The sequence below is a fragment of the Mustelus asterias genome, chromosome 16 (assembly GCF_964213995.1).
Source record: "Mustelus asterias chromosome 16, sMusAst1.hap1.1, whole genome shotgun sequence".
Taxonomy (NCBI): Eukaryota; Metazoa; Chordata; class Chondrichthyes; order Carcharhiniformes; family Triakidae; genus Mustelus; species Mustelus asterias.
In genome coordinates this window covers 75,789,569-75,809,655 of record NC_135816.1, presented here as the reverse complement: position 1 = coordinate 75,809,655, position 20,087 = coordinate 75,789,569, and the positions used below count along the sequence as shown (strand labels likewise).

At 43.0% G+C, this 20,087-nt stretch overlaps 1 protein-coding gene across 7 annotated transcripts in view; it reads left to right on the top strand.

Annotated features, from left to right (window-relative positions):
- The window catches only part of LOC144505255 (F-box/WD repeat-containing protein 11), a 203,320-nt gene that overhangs the window by 46,362 nt on the left and 136,871 nt on the right, over positions 1-20,087 (top strand). Inside the window, exon 2 of one of the 7 annotated variants that reach the window (XM_078231299.1) lies at positions 1,075-1,236. The exons of the other annotated variants lie outside the window; for them this stretch is intronic. The gene's annotated coding sequence lies outside the window, so the exon portion shown is untranslated. The remainder of the gene's footprint in view (positions 1-1,074; positions 1,237-20,087) is intronic. 7 annotated transcript variants of the gene reach the window in all.

Sequence of the window (20,087 nt, the reverse complement as noted above, 5' to 3'; positions counted from 1 at the left end):
GGATTTCATTTTGGTTGTCAAGTGTGGTTTTGTGGATAGCACTCCTGTACCAAAAGGTTGTGGGTTCAAGCCCAACTCTAGACACACAATCCAGGCTAGCATTTCATTGCTAAGGAAGCACTTCAGTACTAAGGAAGTGCTGCACTATTGAAGTTGCTTATTTCAGATGAGTGGATAACCCTCCTTTCCATCGTGCGATATAAGATATTATGTTGCATTATTTGACAAAGTGTAGGGAGTTCTACCTGGTGTCTTGGCAAACATTTATCCCTCAACCATCATGGATGGAGTCTGTATTACCTTAAGTAATATGGGTATGACTGAAATTTCTATTTATATGACAGACAATGATGATATGAGCTTGTTTGAAAAATTCAATGCATATCAAGCTGTGACGTTATGCTTTTCTACATTTTAATACTTTGTGTACATTTACTGTTTTTGGCCACTATAGGAGGGTGGTCAGTCTGTATGTAGCATTGTACTCCAGCAAGAGTCCACACTTGCAGTGAAATGGTGCTGACAGGAGTAGAAAGCTCAGTCGAAAGAATTGATGATGCAGCCAGTTAATCTGCTCATCTCTGTGGGCTGAGTTTGAATCAGCCCAGACAAATGAGATGAAAATGACCCCTCCGCTTCAAAGAATTGTTAATTTAGGTACACAACCCAGATGAAAGATGTGAACTTAAAGCACAAACTGCCCACAAAGGGCACTCAATCAGAAAGCTAGATGTGGGAAATGGTAGATAGAGGCAGGATAATAACCAGCTCCTGCTGTGTGGGAAAAACTGGGAGCAGTGGTGCAATAAGGAATGCCCTTTTGAGGTTGGTGTTAAATCTTATTGACAGAGAATAAAATCTTTGTTTCTCTGTGCAGATAGAATTAACATTTCAGAGAGAGTTCAGGGCGGCCATTTTCAGTTCTGATAGGTCATTGACCTGAAGTGTTAATGCTGTTTCTCTCCATAGATGTTGCCTGACCTGAGCATTTCCAATACTTTTTGTTTTTGCTTCAGATTTCCAGCATCCACAGTATTTTGTATGTGTATTGATCTTTGTCTGATTGTGCTTTAGAGTGCTTGATGCTGACACTCGATTGTGAGAATTGAAAACTGTCTTCTGAGAACTCAGGCTGGCATCCTGCATCTTACAAAGGCAAAAAAATCTGTAGATTCTGGAAATCTTGCACAAAAAAAACATAAATGAAAACAAAATTCTGGAAATGGAGTATGACAGGTAAGACGGATGAACTTAAAGCTTGGTTTACTACATGGAACTATGATGTGGCAATTACGGAGACTTGGATCAAAGAAGGGCAGGACTGGCAGCTTAGCATTCCAGGATTTGCTTCAGGCGCGATCAAGAGGGTGGCAAAAGAGGTGGAGGTGTTGCTTAACTGATTAAGGAGAATGTCACAGCTATACAGAGGGAGGACACCTTGGTGGGATCATGCAGAGAGCCATATGGGTAGAACTCAGTAACAGGACCAGGGCAATCACACAGTTGGAGTTGTCCTAGAGACCTCTGAACAGTCAGCGTGAGTGGAGGAATTGATATGTCAGCAGATTATGGGAAGATGTAAAAACAACAGGGTTGTTGTGATGGGCGCTTTTAACTTCCCCAACATAGACTGGGATTCCTTTAGTGCCAGAGGTTTGGACGGGGCAGAGTTTTTTCAGTGTCCAAGAGTGCTTCTTGAGGCACTATGTAGATAGCCCCTTCCCGGGCTGGACTATCTTAGACCTGGTTCTGGGAAACGAGCCCTTGACAGGTGATTGTCTCAGTGGGGAACCATTTTGGGAACAGTGATCACAATTCTATAAGTTTCAAAATACTTGTAGAAAAGGATAGAAGTAGTCCCAGAGTAAAAGTACTAAACTGGGCGAAGGCTAAACTGTGCCAGTATTAGGCAGGAGCAAGGGAATGTAGTCTGGGGTAGCTGTTTGAGGGTACATCCACATCCGATATGTCGGGGTCTTTTAAAAGTCAGTTGTTAACCATTCAGGACAAGTATGTCCCTGTAAAAATGAAGGATAAAGATGGCAAGATTCAGGAACTGTGGATGACAAGAGAGATTATGAGCTTAGTGAAAAAGGAGGCATACATAAATTTCAGGAAATTGAAAACCGATAAGCTCTTGAGGAATACAAAGAGAGCAGGAAAGAGCTTAAATAGGGATTTATGAGGGCAAAAAGGGGCCATGAAATGTCTTTGGCAGGCGAATCCCAAGGCTTTTTATGCGTATATAAGGAGGAAGAGGGTGGCTAAGGAAAGGGTGGGTCCACTCAAGGACAATGGAGGGAATTTGTGTGGAGCCAGATGAGGTGAGTGAAGTCCTTAACGAGTACTTTGCATCAGTATTCACAAAGGAGAAGGATGTGGTGGATGGGAAGTGTAGAAAGGAGGATGTTGACATTCTAGGGCATGTTGAGATAAAAAGGGAGGAGGTATTGGAGGTTTTGAAAAACATTAAGATGGACAAGTCCCCAGGGCCAGATATGGTTATCCCAGAATACTGAGAAGTGAGGGAAGAAATTGCTGAGGCCTTGGCCAATATCTTTTTATCCTCTTTAGCCCTGGGCAAGGTACCAGATGAATGGAGATTAGCTAACATTGTTCCTCTGTTTAAGAAGGGCAAAAGAGACAATCCGGGAAATTACAGGCCTGTGAGTCTTACGTTAGCGGTGGGGAAATTATTGGAGAAGATTCTTAGGGACAGGATGTACTCACATCTGGAAGAGAATAGGCTTATTAGCGTTGGCAACATGGTTTTGTGAAGGAGTGGTGGTGTCTCACAAACTTGATTGAGTTCTTTGAGGAAGTGACAAGAAAAACTGACCAGGGCAGTGGATTTTGTATTCATGGACTTTAGTAAAACCTTCGATAAGGTTCTTCATAGGCTGATGTGGAAGGTGAAGTCATATGGGATCTGAGGTGAGCTGGTAAGATCGATACAAAACTGGCTTGGGCATAGAAGTGGAGATACCGGCGTAGGACTGGGGTAAACACAGTAAGAAGTCCAACAAGGTTGGACTTTAACCTGGTGTTGTTAGACTTCTTATTGGGCATAGAAAGCAGAGAGTAGCAGTGAAAGGGTACTTTTTTAACTGGAGGTCTGTGACGAGGATCAGCGTTGGGGCCTCTGTTGTTTGCAATATATATATAAATGATTTGGAGGAAAATTTAGGTGCTCTGATAAATTTGCAGATGATATAAAAATTGGGGGCGTAGCAGATAGTGAGGAGGATTGTCGGAGGATACAGCAGGATATAAATTGGCTGGAGACCTGGGCCAAAAGATGGCAGATGGAATTTAACACGGACAAAAGGTCTACTGCAGAAGGAAAGTATACAGTAAATGGTAGAGCCCTTAGAAATATTAGCATACAGAGAAGGATCTAGGTGTGCAGATCTGCAGTTCCCTCAAGGTGGCAACTCGGATGGACAAGGTGGCCAAGAAGGCATATGGCATGCTGACCTTCATCGATCGGGCTGTTGAGTATAGGAATTGGAAAATCATGTTGCAGCTGTATAAGACTTTTTGGTTTGGCCACATTGTGTACAATTCTGGTCACCACACTACCGGAAGGATGTTGATGCATTGGAAAGGGTGCAGAAGAGATTTGCCAGGATGTTGCCTGGTTTGGAGGCTATGGACTGCGACGAAAGGTTGAACAAACTTGCATTGTTTTCATTGGAGTGTCGGAGGATGACCTGATAGAGGTTTACAAGATTATGACAGGCTTGGATAGAGTGGATAGTCAGTCTATTTCCCAGGGTCGAAGGGTCAATTACTTGAGGGCATAGGTTGAAAGTGAGAGGGGAGGAAAGTTTAAAAGAGATGCAAGGGGCAAGTTTTTCACACACAAGGTGGTGAATGCTTGGAATGCGTTGCTGGAGGAGGTAGTGGAAGCAGATTTTATAGCAATATTCATGAGGCATCTGGATACATGAATAGGCAGGGAATAGAGGGATGTGGACCATGTAGAGGCAAGAAAATATTAGATAAGTCTGTGTTGGCACAGACTTGGTGGGTCAAAGGGTGTGTTTCCTGTGCTGTACTGCTCTTTGTTCTTTGAAATACTCAGCAGGCCAGGCAGCACCTATGGAGAGAGAAATGGAGCTAGCGTTTCAGGCTGTTTCCCTTTTGTTATCACTGGGAAATGTTATAGATTTTGCAAGTAATAAGATTTATGGGTCATGCCAAGGATGTACTTTTCAATGGATAATTGCCAAATTGTGACTGCTTCCTGTAACAAGACTGCCAAATTGTGGGAGTTTTCAAATACACAATCCAGGTTGGGTGCCACACTGAGTAGGTATCTTGTGTTCACTTCTCACCAAATAGCAGTAACTCAATCATAGTCACCTGTGGCTTGGATAAACTAGTTAACTTTTCAGTTGGAGTCTAGCCAATGACATTCTCAAAGTGATTTGTAAGCATGAGTAATTAGCTGGTGCAGTAGGTGAACACTTTGTCTCTTCCCTTGAGGGCTCTATTGCCATCTAAATCTGGGGCCAGTAAGATTGGGATGTGGATGGGTGTGGGAAAGAGGAGGTAATTAAAGTGAGAAGAGGCTCTTATGTGGCATGGTCCAATTACCCTGTTTCTGTTCTGTAGATTGAGTGATTTTAGAATTGTCACCTTTTCTCCAACCTATTTAAGCTACCTTTGACACGCCATTGTAGTTTATTGTTAAGCCTTTAGCTGCTGAAGTCTTTGAGTTGTTATGGGAAGAGACCGTGCCAGTATAACCAAATATTTCAACATGAACATGGGGTGGAGCCTTGCTGCTGCTCCTCGAGATTCCACTTCCTGAGCTGCTAATGACTCAAAACGTAGTTTCAGTGGGCAAGAGGAAGCAGCACCGAGCTGTTTAAAAGAGGGTTTGCAATTCGATACTGAGCCCATTGTACAGCACAAACCACTGTTTTGCTTCTCTGTCCTGTTGATATAAGCACTGCAGAATGCCATATTGAAATTTGTCACCGCTGTTTCTCTGCCCAGGGGTTTCTGTCCCATTTTGGTGCTCAGGACATGGCTGAGTGATTGCAAAAATGTTTAGTTGACTATTTTTCACCGAGTCTGTTTGTGATGTAAGGCTGTATGGGGCTGATGGCATGATTATTTAAATGAATTGATCTGATGTAAAAGTAGCCCAATCAAAAACTTCACCTTTTTTGCATAAATTGAAGGAAGTTCTTGTCTAGAAACTCTCTTGCACTCTGGGCGTAATGTGGACATTGGGGCTATGTGCCAGAACCCTAGTGACTCTTAAGGAGAACCTGAGGGATGACAGAAATCAGGTTTGAGACCTGTATACATTTTAATCTTGGATTCAGCCACTCTTTTTGTTCCTAACTTGCAGTTTTATGTCCTGTTCAATTTTGCTTTTGTAAATTATTAATGCAAAATGCAAGCAGATCATTTTCTCCTTGACCCCAAAGGCGTGTGGTCTTTGCAGTTATAATGTGAATTTTTTGAATTGTCTATGTTGTGCTTGAATAATATAGAAACACTTTGTCATACTGTTCTAGGTGACCTTATTTTTAAACTTCTAGCTTATTGTATGAAGGCATTGTCCAATGTCTCGCTAAGTCACTTGGACCAGAAGGTTCCAGATATGATCCCTTGCCTCTGTTGAACTAGCTAACCTCACTTGGGCACAACATTTTGCCCAATTGCCTTTGAGCGGGGGCTGCAGGTAAACAGGAGAGTTTCTAGTTCCTGGTTACTCTCTCTGCTAGAAAGTGAACCAGCTTCATATTTGTGTTGTAGCCTCCAGAGTTCACAGACGTTGGTGGCACAGTGGTTAGCACTGCTGCCTCACAGCGCCAGGGACGCTTGGGTCACTATCTATGTGGAGTTGTATGTTCTCCCTGTTTCCTCTGGGTGCTTCGGTTTCCTCCCACAAGTCCGAAAGACATGGTGATTAGATGCATTGGCCATGCTGAATTCTCCCTCAGTGTACCCGGAAAGGCTCTGGAGTGTGGCAACTAGGGGATTTTCGTAGAATCCTACAGCGCAGAAGGAGGCCACTCGGCCCATGGAATCTACACTGACCACAATCCCACCCAGGCCCCATCCCCAAAACCCCATGCTAACTAGTCCCCCTCACACTAAAGGGCAATTTAACATGGCCAGTCCACCTAACTCGCACATCTTTGGATTTTCACAGTAACTTAATTGCAGTGTTAATGTAAGCCTACTTGTGACACTAATAAATAAACTTTAAACTATATTGGCTGTCTATATTTGCATATAAAGAGTGAGCAATTGGGTTAAATGACCATCAGCATTTGCAGAGAGTTGCTCCAAAAAGTGCATCAGAATGATGCAGAAAGTGGGCAGAGGGATCTTTTTGTATGAAGAGTTTTTTTTAGTCTCCTGGCACATGTTGCTGCATGCATGCACATATGCAAGTGTGCTGAGGAAGGAAACATTATTCCTGACTAAATTATGCAAGGAAACATAGAAACAAGACAATGTCTATCAATTTCTATTTTAACATTAACAATTGATCAAGCATCAATTGCTGTTTGTGGACGAGAGTTCCAAACTTCTTTCACTCTTGTGTGAAGAATTGTTTCCTAATTTCACTCTGAAATGTGTAAATTTCCATGGAGTTGGTTGAATCCTACAATGGGAGCATTGTGTACCTTCATATCGAGCATTAGTTGATGAAAATGGTTAAGCAGCTTGCGTGTCCTGATATGTCCCTGAACAGCACATAGTTTCTTCTTGCCAATCCTTGCATTCCATTCAAGATAGTAACCTATTTCACATTTGCACTTACCACATGACTACTTGTGTGTTCAGTTGGTAAAAGCACTGTCTAGCATTTCATTTGACCTGGAGATTTTGGGAGATTCCACGTTTGTTTTTTGCTTTGTTCTGTGTTAGCTGATCTCAACCAGACAGCAGGAGGGACACTAGAGGCCAGATTTTACGGGTGAGATTGTAAAATCCCGCCTGAGGCCAACGGAGTTTTCTGTTCTGGGAACCTCGCCCGCCCCGAAATCAGGGTGGGAGAGGTGGTAGGGTTTCGGCATTGGAGTTGGCCCCTCTGTCTGGGCAAAAGAAGGATAAAACGATAGGTGCATTTAAATAACTTATTTCATGATCACTAGTTTGGAAAGAAATTTACAGTACTTTTTGAAATGCTGTCACTGTTGCAATACAGGGAACAGGGCGACCAATCTATGCACAGCAAACCCTCACAAACAGCAATGTGATGATGACCAGCTCAGTTCGCTGGACGGCTGGTTCATGATGTGGAACAAAGCCAACAGCGTGGGTTAAATTCCCGTACCGGCTGAGGTTATTCATGAAGTCCCTGCCTTGTCAACCTTGCCCTTTGCCTGAGGTGTGGTGATCCTCAGGTTACAGCACCACCAGTCAGCTCTTCCCCTCAAAGGGGAGAGCAGCCTATGGTCATCTGGAACTAAGGTGACTTTACCTAATAACCAGGTAATTTATAATGTGATGTTGATTGAGGGATGAATATTAGACCACCAGGGGTATCTGCCTCCAGCTTTTCTTCAAAACAGTGCTGTGGGATCGTTTGCATTCAACTGAGGGCAAATGGGGCTTCCATTTAACATCTCACTCGAAAGACAGCACCTCTGACAGTACAGTGGTCCCACAGTATGGCACTGGAGAGTAGTCGGCCAACAAGTCAGCTAAATGCCTCATTCTACACCCCACTGTGCCAGCTGCCGCTCCTGTACCCCACTGACATCTGTCAAAGGACATTGACTGTGATACCTTCCTTGGTCATATAGCCAGTCTCAGTCCATTTTTGATGACTTAGCATGATAACTGGAAATCAGCTTGGAGCTCTACCCTAGCCCTTCAGCCACAGAGGAGGTGAACAAATAGGACCTAGGGTAAAAGAAAATTACCGTGAATTTTTCCTCCCCCTTTGTATTGCCGATCATTCTCAGAGTTTAGTTTTAGTTCCATTGATGTATTTATTTAGCTTCTGAATAAAAAGTTTTAATTCCTTGAGAAAATTTATTAAATATTTTATTAGTTGAGATTTGTTCTGTTATCCCAATCTGGAGCCTGGATTTTTGGCAAATTATGTGATTTCAGCCAGGCATTTTAACGAGGGTGCAAGTGTCATGAAATGTAAGATGGTTGATGCGGTGATATCTTGAGCTGTGAGGTTGTAAAATACATTTTGGTTCTGCTCTATTACACCAGTCCTTTTCCTATCTCAACTTCTGCTTTGAGGAGAATGCTTTAGTAAGCAGAATAGGAACTTCTAAAGCAGAATTGAGATTTTCGAATAGTTTGGAGGATTGGTGATATGGTGGGATAATCTACAGTTGCTATCCAGAATTTTAATCTTGTGTGCAGAGGATAATTTTTTAATTCATCTGTTCATGGGCAATGGTATTACTGGCTAGGCGAGCATTTATTGCCTATCCCTAATTGCACTTGAGAAGGGCAATTGAATTTAGTGTACTGGAAGCAAGTCTTGCATTTATACAGCACCTTTTAATGACCACCGGGTATTTCAAACAGAATCGCAGCCAATTAACTAGATTTTGAGCTGTTTTTTCCAATTCCATCACATTTATCACTTTGGTCAGTCAGCAGATTTCAACACTTCTGACTTTGAGTTCATGTCTTTATGTAAACAAAAGATCATGGCTCCAACAGCGAACCCTGGGGCACCATACTCTACTCCACTCATAATTTAAATCTTCTCATGCGTGCTCATTGTTTTCTACCATTCAGCTAGTTTCTCATCCATTCCTGGGGGATAACAGAGTTTGATTAATGGCCTTTCTTATGGGACTTTGTTAAATTCCTTTTGGATTTCTAGGTATATGACCACAGGCCTTTCCACCACCTAATTGTGACGTTACTTCCTTAACCACCTTGCTTAGATTGTCTCCTTCGGAATCCATGCTGACTGTTGGGTTGTTATTCCTGATGATTCCATTATTTATGGAATGAAGCAGATGCAATATACCTGCCATTCCCGTTTGTATTAACTCCCAGTTCTGAATATGGGAATCACATTGACCTTTTCCAATATAGTGAGGCCATTTGAGTGTGCAGTGAAGGAATGAATCTCAAGTTTGTTCGTGCCTTAGTGTCAAATTCAGGATTTATCCACCTGTCCTTCATATAATGGTTGAAAAAATAATTTTCAACATCCCAATTTTTTGACCACTAAGCAAGTGTGAGATGGTCCTTGCTTAGTGGATTTGACACAGCCACGCATCAACAGGCTAACCTTCATCTTTTTCTGGCGCAGTTGGTTGCATTATCCATATGAAGTTCTGATGCAGTTTGTGGTGACCCATTGTTAGAACCATATCTACCAGGACAATATTTTCTTTCAAAAGATGGAAGAACATTGCATTACTGGATACTTGGAAGCTGAGCTTGATTTCTTTCTTATTAATCATTCACATGCTCACCTTTGGATTAGGGGCAAGCAATGCCTTTTCCAAGAAATTTCCACACTGAAGGAAGGATGTGAACGCATTGGAGAGAGTGCAGAAGAGATTTACAAGAATACTTCCTGGGATGAGAAACTTCAGTTATGAGGATAGGTCGGAGAGATTGGGACTGTTCTCCTTGGAGACAAGAAGGCGAAGAGGAGATTTGGTAGAGATGTTCAAAATCATGAGGGCTGGGCAGAGTAGATGAGAAGAAAGTGGTCCCCATTCATAAAAGGATCAAGCTCGAGAAGGCGTAGGTTTAAAGTGATTTGCCAAAAGAAATGTGTGAAGTGAGAAAGATCTTTTACAAGTGGTTTGGGCCTGCAATGCACTGGAAGTATGTGGAGGCAGGTTCAATTGATGCATTCAAGGGGGCATGAGATGATTACTTGAATAGAAACCATGTGCAGGGAGAAAGGGTGGCACCAGGCCATAATGCTCGTTTGGAGAACTGGTGCAGACATCATGGGCCAGATGGCTTCCTGCTGCGCTGTAACAGTTTTGTGATTCTGTGAAATCACCTGAGCAGCACGGTACTTGGTGGAGAGAGTTGTTTTTGTGTTGCAATCAATTTTAACCGATGGGGAAAAAAAATGGTTTAAAGGCAACGGCTAGTGATATACTGGAAATCGCATGAGAGATGAGCCTCAAGTTTTGAGCTTGGGACTGACCTGAGAAGGGGAAAAACTGCCCTGCCCGGGCAATCTTTGCCTTGCCTAGAACCGTGTGATTGTCAGTATCCAGTTACAAATCGTCATCTCAGTGTGTTAAGAACTCCACTAATGTTAAATGCGAAGGTATCCTAAAACCCAGAAGGGTAACTTGGGACATCGGTTCTTAGTGGTCAATTTGATATACTTTGAGAAAAGATGTGCAAACCAGGGAGGAACAATCAAGTTGTTGTGGCATCAATTAATAAAGAATATTTATTAAAAGAAAAACAAACAACAAGAAGGACTATAATAGACTACAACAGTATACTTAACTACACTGATGGCTATACATGCACAGTATTACATAAGGCTACCCCTTAGTTCTCAACATTTCCTGAACTTTGAGATGCTCCTTGCTCCCAAACAGCATCCAGTATTACACAACTGAATGCTAAATCCAGATAATTACCACACATAGATTATTTGTCCACTTTTGGAAAACCATCTACAGTTTCAGCGAAGGCATAATCTTGGTTCAAATTTTTGTATTTAACCGGCTGCCCTTTTAGCAAATCCTTAATTTCGAGGGAGACTGTTTTCTGCAGCTCAGTGTGATTGTGATGGTAGCTGCCTCTACAGTATTCCTTTCTCCAGTTATTGTGCTATGGATGTATCATTCATTTTTTCCCTTTGATGTTACCCACCCTGTGGACCCAGCTTTTTAGCATATAAGTGCCAATCCCCTTATCTTTCCAGTTTGACGCTACCTCTTCTATACCCCTCGTCACATGGGGCAGCACGATGGCACAGTGGTTAGCACTTCTGGCTCACCGTGCCAGATGATGGTGAGTAATTAATCCCTTGGGTCCTGGTTCATGGTGATGGTGGGTAACTGATCTCTTGGTTCAGGGTGATGGTGAGTGACTGACTCCCCTGGTTCATGGTGGCGTTGGGTGATTGATACCCTGGGTCCTGGTTCAGCGTGAAATCATGTGGAATGTCTGTGTTCTGTCAGTTAGCATAATCCCAATCTTCCAGTCTCCTGTCATTGAATTCTCCACCTTGCTCTCACGCTGAAATCTCTGTCCTTGACCTGATGCACTGCTCAGGAAAAGTACCTCATCTTTCATTTAGGCACTTTACATCCTTCCAGACAAAACATTTGAGTTTTTAAAGTTAATTTTACTGGATGTGGCCATCACTGGCTCGGCCAGCATTTATTGCCTATCCCTAGTTGCACTTCAAACGATGGTAGTGAGCTGCTGCCTTCAACCACTGCAGTCCCCGAGGTGTAGATACTCCGTGCTGTTAGAGAGGAATTCCAGGATTTTGACCTCGTGACCGTGAAGGAACGACGATTATATTTCCAAGTTTCTTGGGCAGGAGCTTCCAGGTATTGGTGTTCCCAGGCATCTGCTGCCCTTGTCCTTCTAGATGGTAGTGGTCATTCTAGATGGTAATGGTCATGAGTTTGGAAGTGCTGCCTAGGGAACTTCGGTGAGTTCCTGCAGCGCATCTTCTCAATATTACATACGACTGCCATTGTGCATCCGTGGTGAAGGGAGTGAATGTTTGTGGAACATTCAATCAAGCGGCTGCCTTGTCCTGGATGGTGTGGAGTGTTGTTGGAGCTGCATCCATCCAGGCAAGTGGAGAGTGTTCCATGACAGTCCTGACTTGTGCCTTGTAGATGGTGTGAGGGGGGGGTGAGTTTCATTCCGCAGGAGGCCTTTTGACCCATTGAGTTAGCTCCAACCCTTAAAGTGCATCTCACCCAGGCCCATCCTCACAACTCTGCACATTCATTATGGGATAGGCAATAAATGCTGGCCGAGCCAGTGACGGCCACATCCAATAAAATGAACTTTAAAAACTCATGTTTTGTCTGCTGGAATGTAAAGTGCCTAATTGAAAGATGAGGTACTTTTCCAGAAACTTGTGTCAAGCCTCACTGGAGCGGTGCAGCAGGTCAAGGACAGAGATGTCAGCGTGAGAGCAAGATGGAGAATTCAATGACAGGATACAGGAAGATTGTGGTTGTGCTAATCCACCTAACTCTCACATCCTTCAACTGTGGGAGGCAACCCAAGCACCTAGAGCAAACTGGTTGCATGGTGGCATAGTGGATAGCACTGCAGCCTCACAGCGCCAGGGACCTGGGTTCGACTCCAGGGTTACTGTCTGCACGTTCTTCCTGTGTCTGCATTGGTTTCCTCCGGATTCTTCGGTTTCCTCCCACAGTCCGAAAGATGTGCTGGTTAGGTGCATTGGCCATGCTAAATTCTCCCTCGGTGTACCCAAATAGACGCTGGAGTGTGCTGACTAGGGGATTTTCACAGTAACGTAATTGCAGTGTTAATGTAAATGTACTTGTGACACTAATAAATAAAATTTAAACTTTAAACCCACACAGACACAGCTAGTCTAGTTCAATTTCTGGCCAATGGTAACCGCAGGATATTGATGATAGGGGATTCAGCAATGGTAATCTATTGAATGTCAAAGAACAATACAGCACAGGAACAGGCCCTTCGGCCCTCCAAGTCTGCACCGATCATGTGTTTCTAACTAGACCATCCGTTTGTATCCCTCTATTCCCCGTCTGTTCATGTGGAAAGAACAAGGGGCAATGGTTAGATCCCCTCTTGTTGGTAATGATCATTGCTTGTGTGGCACAGATGTTACTTGCCACGAGTCAGCCCACGCCTGGATATTGTCCAGGTCTTGCTGCATTTGGGCATGAACCATCATTTAATCAGTATCTGAGGAGTCGTGAATGATACTGAACATTGTGCAGTCAACCATGAACATCCCCACTTCTGACCTTATGATGGAGGAAAGGTGTTTGATGAAGATGGTTGGGCCTAGGACACTACCCTGGGAAGTCCTGCACTGATGTCAGGGAACTGAGATTATTGACCTCCAACCACCACAACCATCTTCCTTTGTGCTGGGTATGATTACAACCAGTGGAGGGTTTCCCCCAATTCCCATTGATTCCACTATTGTTGGAAAGCTCAACAACTTCAGACTGTAATCTTGGTTCTATTTTATTTTATTTCATTTTCTTTACTTGGCGTGGTCTGATTTGTAAAGTTCATTTTGAACTGCAAGATTAGATTCGTCTTGAATCATTCACTGATTCACAGGAAGTGTGTTAGTATCGACCTATGTCAGCTACCATTGAAGAATCTTCAGGTAAAATTATCCAGTTTGCAATGCAAGCTATTTGGGTAACATTTCAAGTGCGCACACCTTTTCGCGGAGCTGTCTGGGATTTCTTCACTTTGTGCCTTGTCCTCAATTATTCTTCTCCTGATGAAAGTTGTGACTTGTACTGAGCGATGTAAATATTTGCTGTGTAACAGTATTCTCCTCCAGTCAGGCTGCATGTTCCAATTCATCCCGTTCCTCACTCACTTGACCTGTGTGCAAACTCATGTGCTTTCCGACAGGAATTATTGGTTATGGCCAGGAACCCTGTCCGGCGACCATTTCCTCCTGCTCATTCAGCTCCTGCGAAGACCAGCATGTGTTTTGTGTGGCTAAGTTATGTTGGGGGACATGGTGGCAAAGTGATAATGTCACTGAGCTAGTAATCTCAAGGGGCAGGCCAATGCTCTGGGGACACAGCAGCTGGTGAAAGTTAAATTCAGTGAATAAATCTGAAATTTGAAAGCTGGTTTCATTGATAGTGACCATGAAGCATGTTGATTGTCATAAAAACCCATCTGGTTCACTAACCTTTAGGGAAGGGAATCTGCCGTCCTTGCCTGGTCTGGCCTGCATGTGACTGCAGACCCACAACAATGAGATTGACTCTTTACTGCCGTCTGAAAAGGCCAACCCAGATACTCAGTTCAAGGGCATTTAAGGATGAGCAACTAATGCTAGCCTTGCCAGTGACTTCCACGCCCCATGAAAGATTGCATTAAAATAAAAATGCCACCATTATCAACTCTGACCTCCAGAGCACTACCTCTTGTGTTCTCTACTGTAATCCATGATGTCAGATTAAATTTGCCCTGTTTAACATACTTTTACCTAATTATGGAATGCAGTCTCACGGTGAAGAACCTCTAACATGAATGCTGAAGAAAGCTGCATGTCCCTTTCTAAACGTGATTCATGTTTAAATCAGTTGGTTATGGTCATCATTCTTTTTTGCTGTGGCAACAAATAAACAGGGCCCTTGAGCTTGTATTTTTTAAGATTGTCAGGTGTTTAAGCAAACCTCCAGGTAGTGACTGTGCACCTGTTTATGAGGCTTATGTCAGCTCAGTTCAGTGAATTAGCTATTAGCTACATGGCCAATTAGGAATCCAGATGTGGCCGATTGCAGTTGGGTAGTGACTAAGACATGATAAATATATTGCTGTTGGTATGTATTCTCAATATTCATGTTCACATAGTCCATGCATGTGAATTTTAATAATCTTTTTGGGTAAGATGTGAAGTACAGTCTGTTTTTTTTAATTGTTAAGTGCCTTACCCTCCTTGGGGGGTTACAGAATAATGGAAGCTGTTGAAATAAATGTTACACGTGAAGTACGTTTACCAATACTGAGATTTGAAGGAAGGGGTTTCTACTAAAGTGAGTGCATATGATTAAAACAAGTGTCACTATGGTCACAGGTAGCTCTTTCGAATCCCTATTGAAAAGCAATAGGTTCCAGTTCACTGTGAACAGCAGCACAAACTATAATAGTGTAAAAGTCACCTCTAATTTTTCCGTCACAAATAATGCAGTGGCACAACATTATACAAGTCAGATCCCAGGGCAGAAAAACATTCAATCAGATAGGAGCTCATTACCAGATGTTTTTTTTTATTGAAGTAGGAAGCTATGAAACTAAAACCGTAAATGTTCTGATCAGTCCATAGTGTTGAATAACTGGAATCTTTCCCCAGCATTTTGAGTGAAGTACAATGATGGGCGAGTAAAATATTCAAGTGACTCCGAACCACCTGGAAGTACAATATTGAATTTATTTTTAATTTTCCAAGCTCTTGTTGTATTTGATTTATTGTCACATGTATTAGTATACAGTGAAAAGCATTGTTTCTTGCATGCTATACAGACAAAGCATACCATTCATAGAGAAGGAAAGGGGAGAGTGCAGAATGTAGTGTTACAGTCGTAGCTGGGGTGTAGAGAAAGATCAACTTAATGCAAGGTAGGTCCATTCAAAAGTCTGATAGCAGCAGGGAAGAAGCTGTTCTTGAGTCGGTTAGTACCTGTTCTTGAGTCGGTTGGTACGTGTCCTCAGACTTTTGTCTCTTTTTTTCCCCACGGAAGAAGATGGAAGAGAGTATGTCCAGGGTGCATGGAATCCTTGATTATGCTGGCTGCTTTTCTAAGGCAGTGGGAAGTGTAGAAAGTGACAATGGATGGGAGGCCGCTTTGAGTGATGGACTGAGCTTCGTTCACGACCCTTTGTAGTTTATTGCTTCTTGGGTAGAGCAGGAGCCATACAAAGCTGTGATACAACCAGAAAGCATGCTTTCTATTGTGTATCTGTAAAGGTTGGTGAGAGTCATAGCGGACATGCCAAATTTCCTTAGCCTCCTGGGAAATTAGAGACGTTTGTAGCTTTCTTAACTATAGCGTCAGTGTGGAGGGACCAGACAGGTTGTTGATGATCTGGACATCTAAGAACTTGAAGCTCTCGATCATTTCTACTTCATCCCCATTGATGTAGACAGAGGCTTGTTCTCCACTACGCTTTCTAAAGTCGATGACTATCTCCTTTGTTTTGTTGACATTGAGGAAGAGATTATTGTCACACCAGTTCACCAGATTCTCTATCTCTTTCCTGTACTCTGTTTCATTATTGTTTGAGATCTGACCCACTGCGGTGGTGTCATCAGCAAACTTGAAAATCGAGTTGGAGGGGAATTTGGCCACATCGTCATAGGTGAATAAGGTGTATAGTAAGGGGCTGAGGACAGAGCCTTGTGGGGCACTGGTGTTGAGGATGATTTGTGGAGGAGGTGTTGTTGCCTGTCCTTGCTGATTGCGGTCTGTGGATAAGGAAGTTCAGGATCCAGTCGTAGAGGGAGAAATCGAGCACCAGGCCACGGAGTTTGGAGATTAGTTTTGTAGAAATTATGTTGAAGGCTGAGCCGTAGTAAATAGGTCAGACTCCTATTTATCTTGGTTATCTAGATGTTCCAGGGTTGAGTGTAGGGCAGGGAGATGGCGTCTGCTGTGGACCTGCAGCAGCGATTGGCAAACTGTCAGGCATTTTGCCTTAATGACTATTTTGCCTGGCTTTTCTTTGGTATTGGGATAATGGTTGTCATCTTGAAGCAGATAGGGGCCTCAGATTGGTGTAAAGACATTTTATTCCTTTTATTGGAAGAAATGTAATGGTGGGAGAGATTCCACCTGAATTAGGTTGTTAGTAGGGTACTAGCAGAAAGGATAAGGAAAGCAGTCATAAAGACTTTGAACAAGTAAGCTGGGGGAATGGGGTGGGGGAGTTGGGCAGGGTGCTCAGGTGGTATATATTGAAAAGAAACAAAAGAGGTGAACATAGAACATTACAGCGCAGTACAGGCCCTTCGGCCCTCAATGTTGTGCCGACCTGTGAAACCAGTCTAAAGCCCATCTAACTTACACTATTCCAATATCATCCATATGTTTATCCAATGACCCTCTAAATGCCCTTAATGTTGACGAGTCCATGACTGTTGCAGGCAGGGCATTCCACGCCCTTACTACTCTGAGTAAAGAACCTACCTCTGACATCTGTCCTATATCTATCACCCCTCAATTTAAAGCTATGTCCCCTCGTGCTAGCCATCATCATCCGAGGAAAAAGGCTCTCACTGTCCACCCTACCTAATCCTCTGATCAGCTTGTATGCTTGTAAGTCACCTCTTAACCTTCTCTCTAACAAAAACAGCCTCAAGTCACTCAGCCTCATAAAACCTTCCCACCATACCAGGCAACATCCTGATAAATCTCCTCTGCACCCTTTCCAATGTTTCCACATCCTTCCTATAATGTGGCGACCAGAACTGTATGCAATACTCCAAGTGCGGCTGCACCAGAGTTTTGTACAGCTATAACATGACATCATAGCTCCGAAACTCAATCCCTCTACCGATAAAAGCTAACACACTGTACGCCTTCTCAACAACCCTATCAACCTGGGTGCCAACTTTCAGGGATCTATGCACGTGGACACCGAGATCTCTCTGCTCATCCACACTGCCAAGTATCTTACCATTAGCCCAGAACTCTATATTCTTGTTACTCCTTCCAAAGTGAATCACCTCACACTTTTCTGCATTAAACTCCATTTGCCACCTCTCAGCCCAGCTCTGCAGCTTATCTATGTCCCTCTGTAACCTGCAACATCCTTCCGCACTGTCCACAACTCCACCGACTTTAGTGTCATCTGCAAATTTACTAACCCATCCTTCTACGCCCTCATCCAGGTCATTTATAAAAATGACAAACAGCAGTGGCCCCAAAACAGATCCTTGCGGTACACCACTAGTAACTGAACTCCAGGATGAACATTTCCCATCAACCACCACCCTCTGTTTTCTTACAGCAAGCCAATTTCTGATCCAAACCGCAAAATCACCCTGAATCCCAAGCCTCCGTATTTTCTGCAGTAGCCTACCATGGGAACGTTATCAAACGCTTTACTGAAATCCATATACACCACATCAACTGCTTTACCCTCATCCACCTCTTTGGTCACCTTCTGAAAGAACTCAATAAGGTTTGTGAGGCACGACCTACCTTTCACAAAACCGTATTGACTATCCCTAATCAAATTGTTCCTTTCTAGATGATTATAAATCCTATCTCTTATAATCCTTTCCAAAACTTTGCCCACAGCAGAAGTAAGGCTCACTGGTCTATAATTACCAGGGTTGTCTCTACTCCCCTTCTTGAACAAGGGGACAACATTTACTATCCTCCAGTCTTCTGGCACTATTCCTGTAGACAATGACGACATAAAGATCAAAGCCAAAGGCTCTGCAATCTCCTCCCTAGCTTCCCAGAGAATCCTAGGATGAATCCCATCCGGCCCAGGGGACTTATCTATTTTCACACTTTCCAGAATTGCTAACACCTCCTCCTTATGAACCTCAATCCCGTCTGGTCAAATAGCTTGTATCTCAGTATTCTCTTCGACAACATTGTCTTTTTCTTGTGTGAATACTGACGAAAAATATCCATTTAGCGCCTTTCCTATCTCTTCAGACTCCATGCACAACTTCCCACTACTGTCCTTGACTGGCCCTAATCTTGCCCTAGTAATTATTTTATTCCTGACATACCTATAGAAAGCTTTAGGGTTTTCCTTGATCCAACCTGCCAAAGACTTCTCATGTCCCCTCCTGGCTCCTCGTAGCTCTCTCTTCAGGTCCTTCCTGGCTAACTTGTAACTCTCAAGCGCCTTCATGTCTCAGCTTTACATAAGTCTCCTTCTTCCTCTTCACAAGAGATTCAACTTCTTTAGTAAACCACGGTTCCCTCGCTCGACCACTTCCTCCCTGCCTGACAGGTACATACTTATCAAGGGCATGCAGTAGCTGTTCCTTGAACAAGCTCCACATTTCAATTGTGCCCATCCCCTGCAGATTTCTTCCCCATCCTATGCATCCTAAATCTCGTCTAATCGCATCATAATTTCCTTTCCCCCAGCTATAACTCTTGCCCTGCAGTATATACCTATCCCTTTCCATTGCTAAAGTAAACGTAACCGAATTGTGGTCGCTATCACCAAAGTGCTCACCTACCTCCAAATCTAACACCTGGCCTGGTTCATTACCCCGTACCAAATCCAATGTGGCCTCGCCTCTTGTTGGCCTATCTACATACTGTGTCAGGAAACCCTCCTGCACACACTGGACAAAAACTGACCCATCTAAAGTACTCGAACTATAGTGTTTCCAGTCAATATTTTGTAAAGTTAAAGTCCCCCATAACAACTACCCTGTTACTTTCGCTCCTATCCAGAATCATCTTTGCAATCCTTTCCTCTACATCTCTGGAACTTTTCGGAGACCTATAGAAAACTCCCAACAGGGTGACTTCTCCTTTCCTGTTTCTAACCTCAGCCCATACTACCTCAGTAGATGGGTCCTCATCAAACGTCCTTTCTGCCACCATAATACTGTCCTTGCCTAACAATGCCATAGCTCCCCCTCTTTTACCACCTTCCCTGATTTTACTGAAACATCTAAACCCCGGAACCTGCAACAACCATTCCTGTCCCTGCTCTATCCATGAGTAGAGGAACAGAAAGAAGTTGTGCTTTATGCATTTCAAATGAAGAAAAAAATTAAAGTATGGAAAGTAATTGAACCAGGAAAGAAAGCAGGAAACCCAAATAAAACAATTGAGCAGAAGAACAGGTTAGGGTGTGTGGCTCAATGAGCTTCTTTATCAGAGTATAAGGAACAAATAGAGTTAATTACAGATGTAAATTCAAAAGGTTTGATCTGTTCGTCTTTACTGAGACATGGCTGCAAGACAGTCAGGATTGGGAACTATTTGGATCCAGTCATCATGTCCAAAGGAAAACTGGAGATAATTGTTGAGTGAGAGGACTCACCTTGGTGATGGAGGAAATGATTTCATTGAGAGATTACATAATTAGAGATAAGCAGGCAGTGAAAATTTGAATAGAATTAAAACATGATTTGAGGTTGTACTGGAAGTTGTGCAAAGGCCTCCTTGTAGCATTTGTGAAATGGTAGAATATGTCAATACAGCGATTAAACAAGCATGTAGCAACGGCAGAATGGTTTTAAGGGGAGATTTTAGCTTTCACATAGATTGGGTAAGAAGACTGGCACATATCAGAAAGATGATGAATTTCTTGCGTGTTCGACATAGTTTTCTATAATATATTCGAGTACCAACAAGGTAGCGTACCCTATTAAATTTGGTAGTGAACCAGATTTAATTAGTGTGCATGTTCATCTTATACTGATA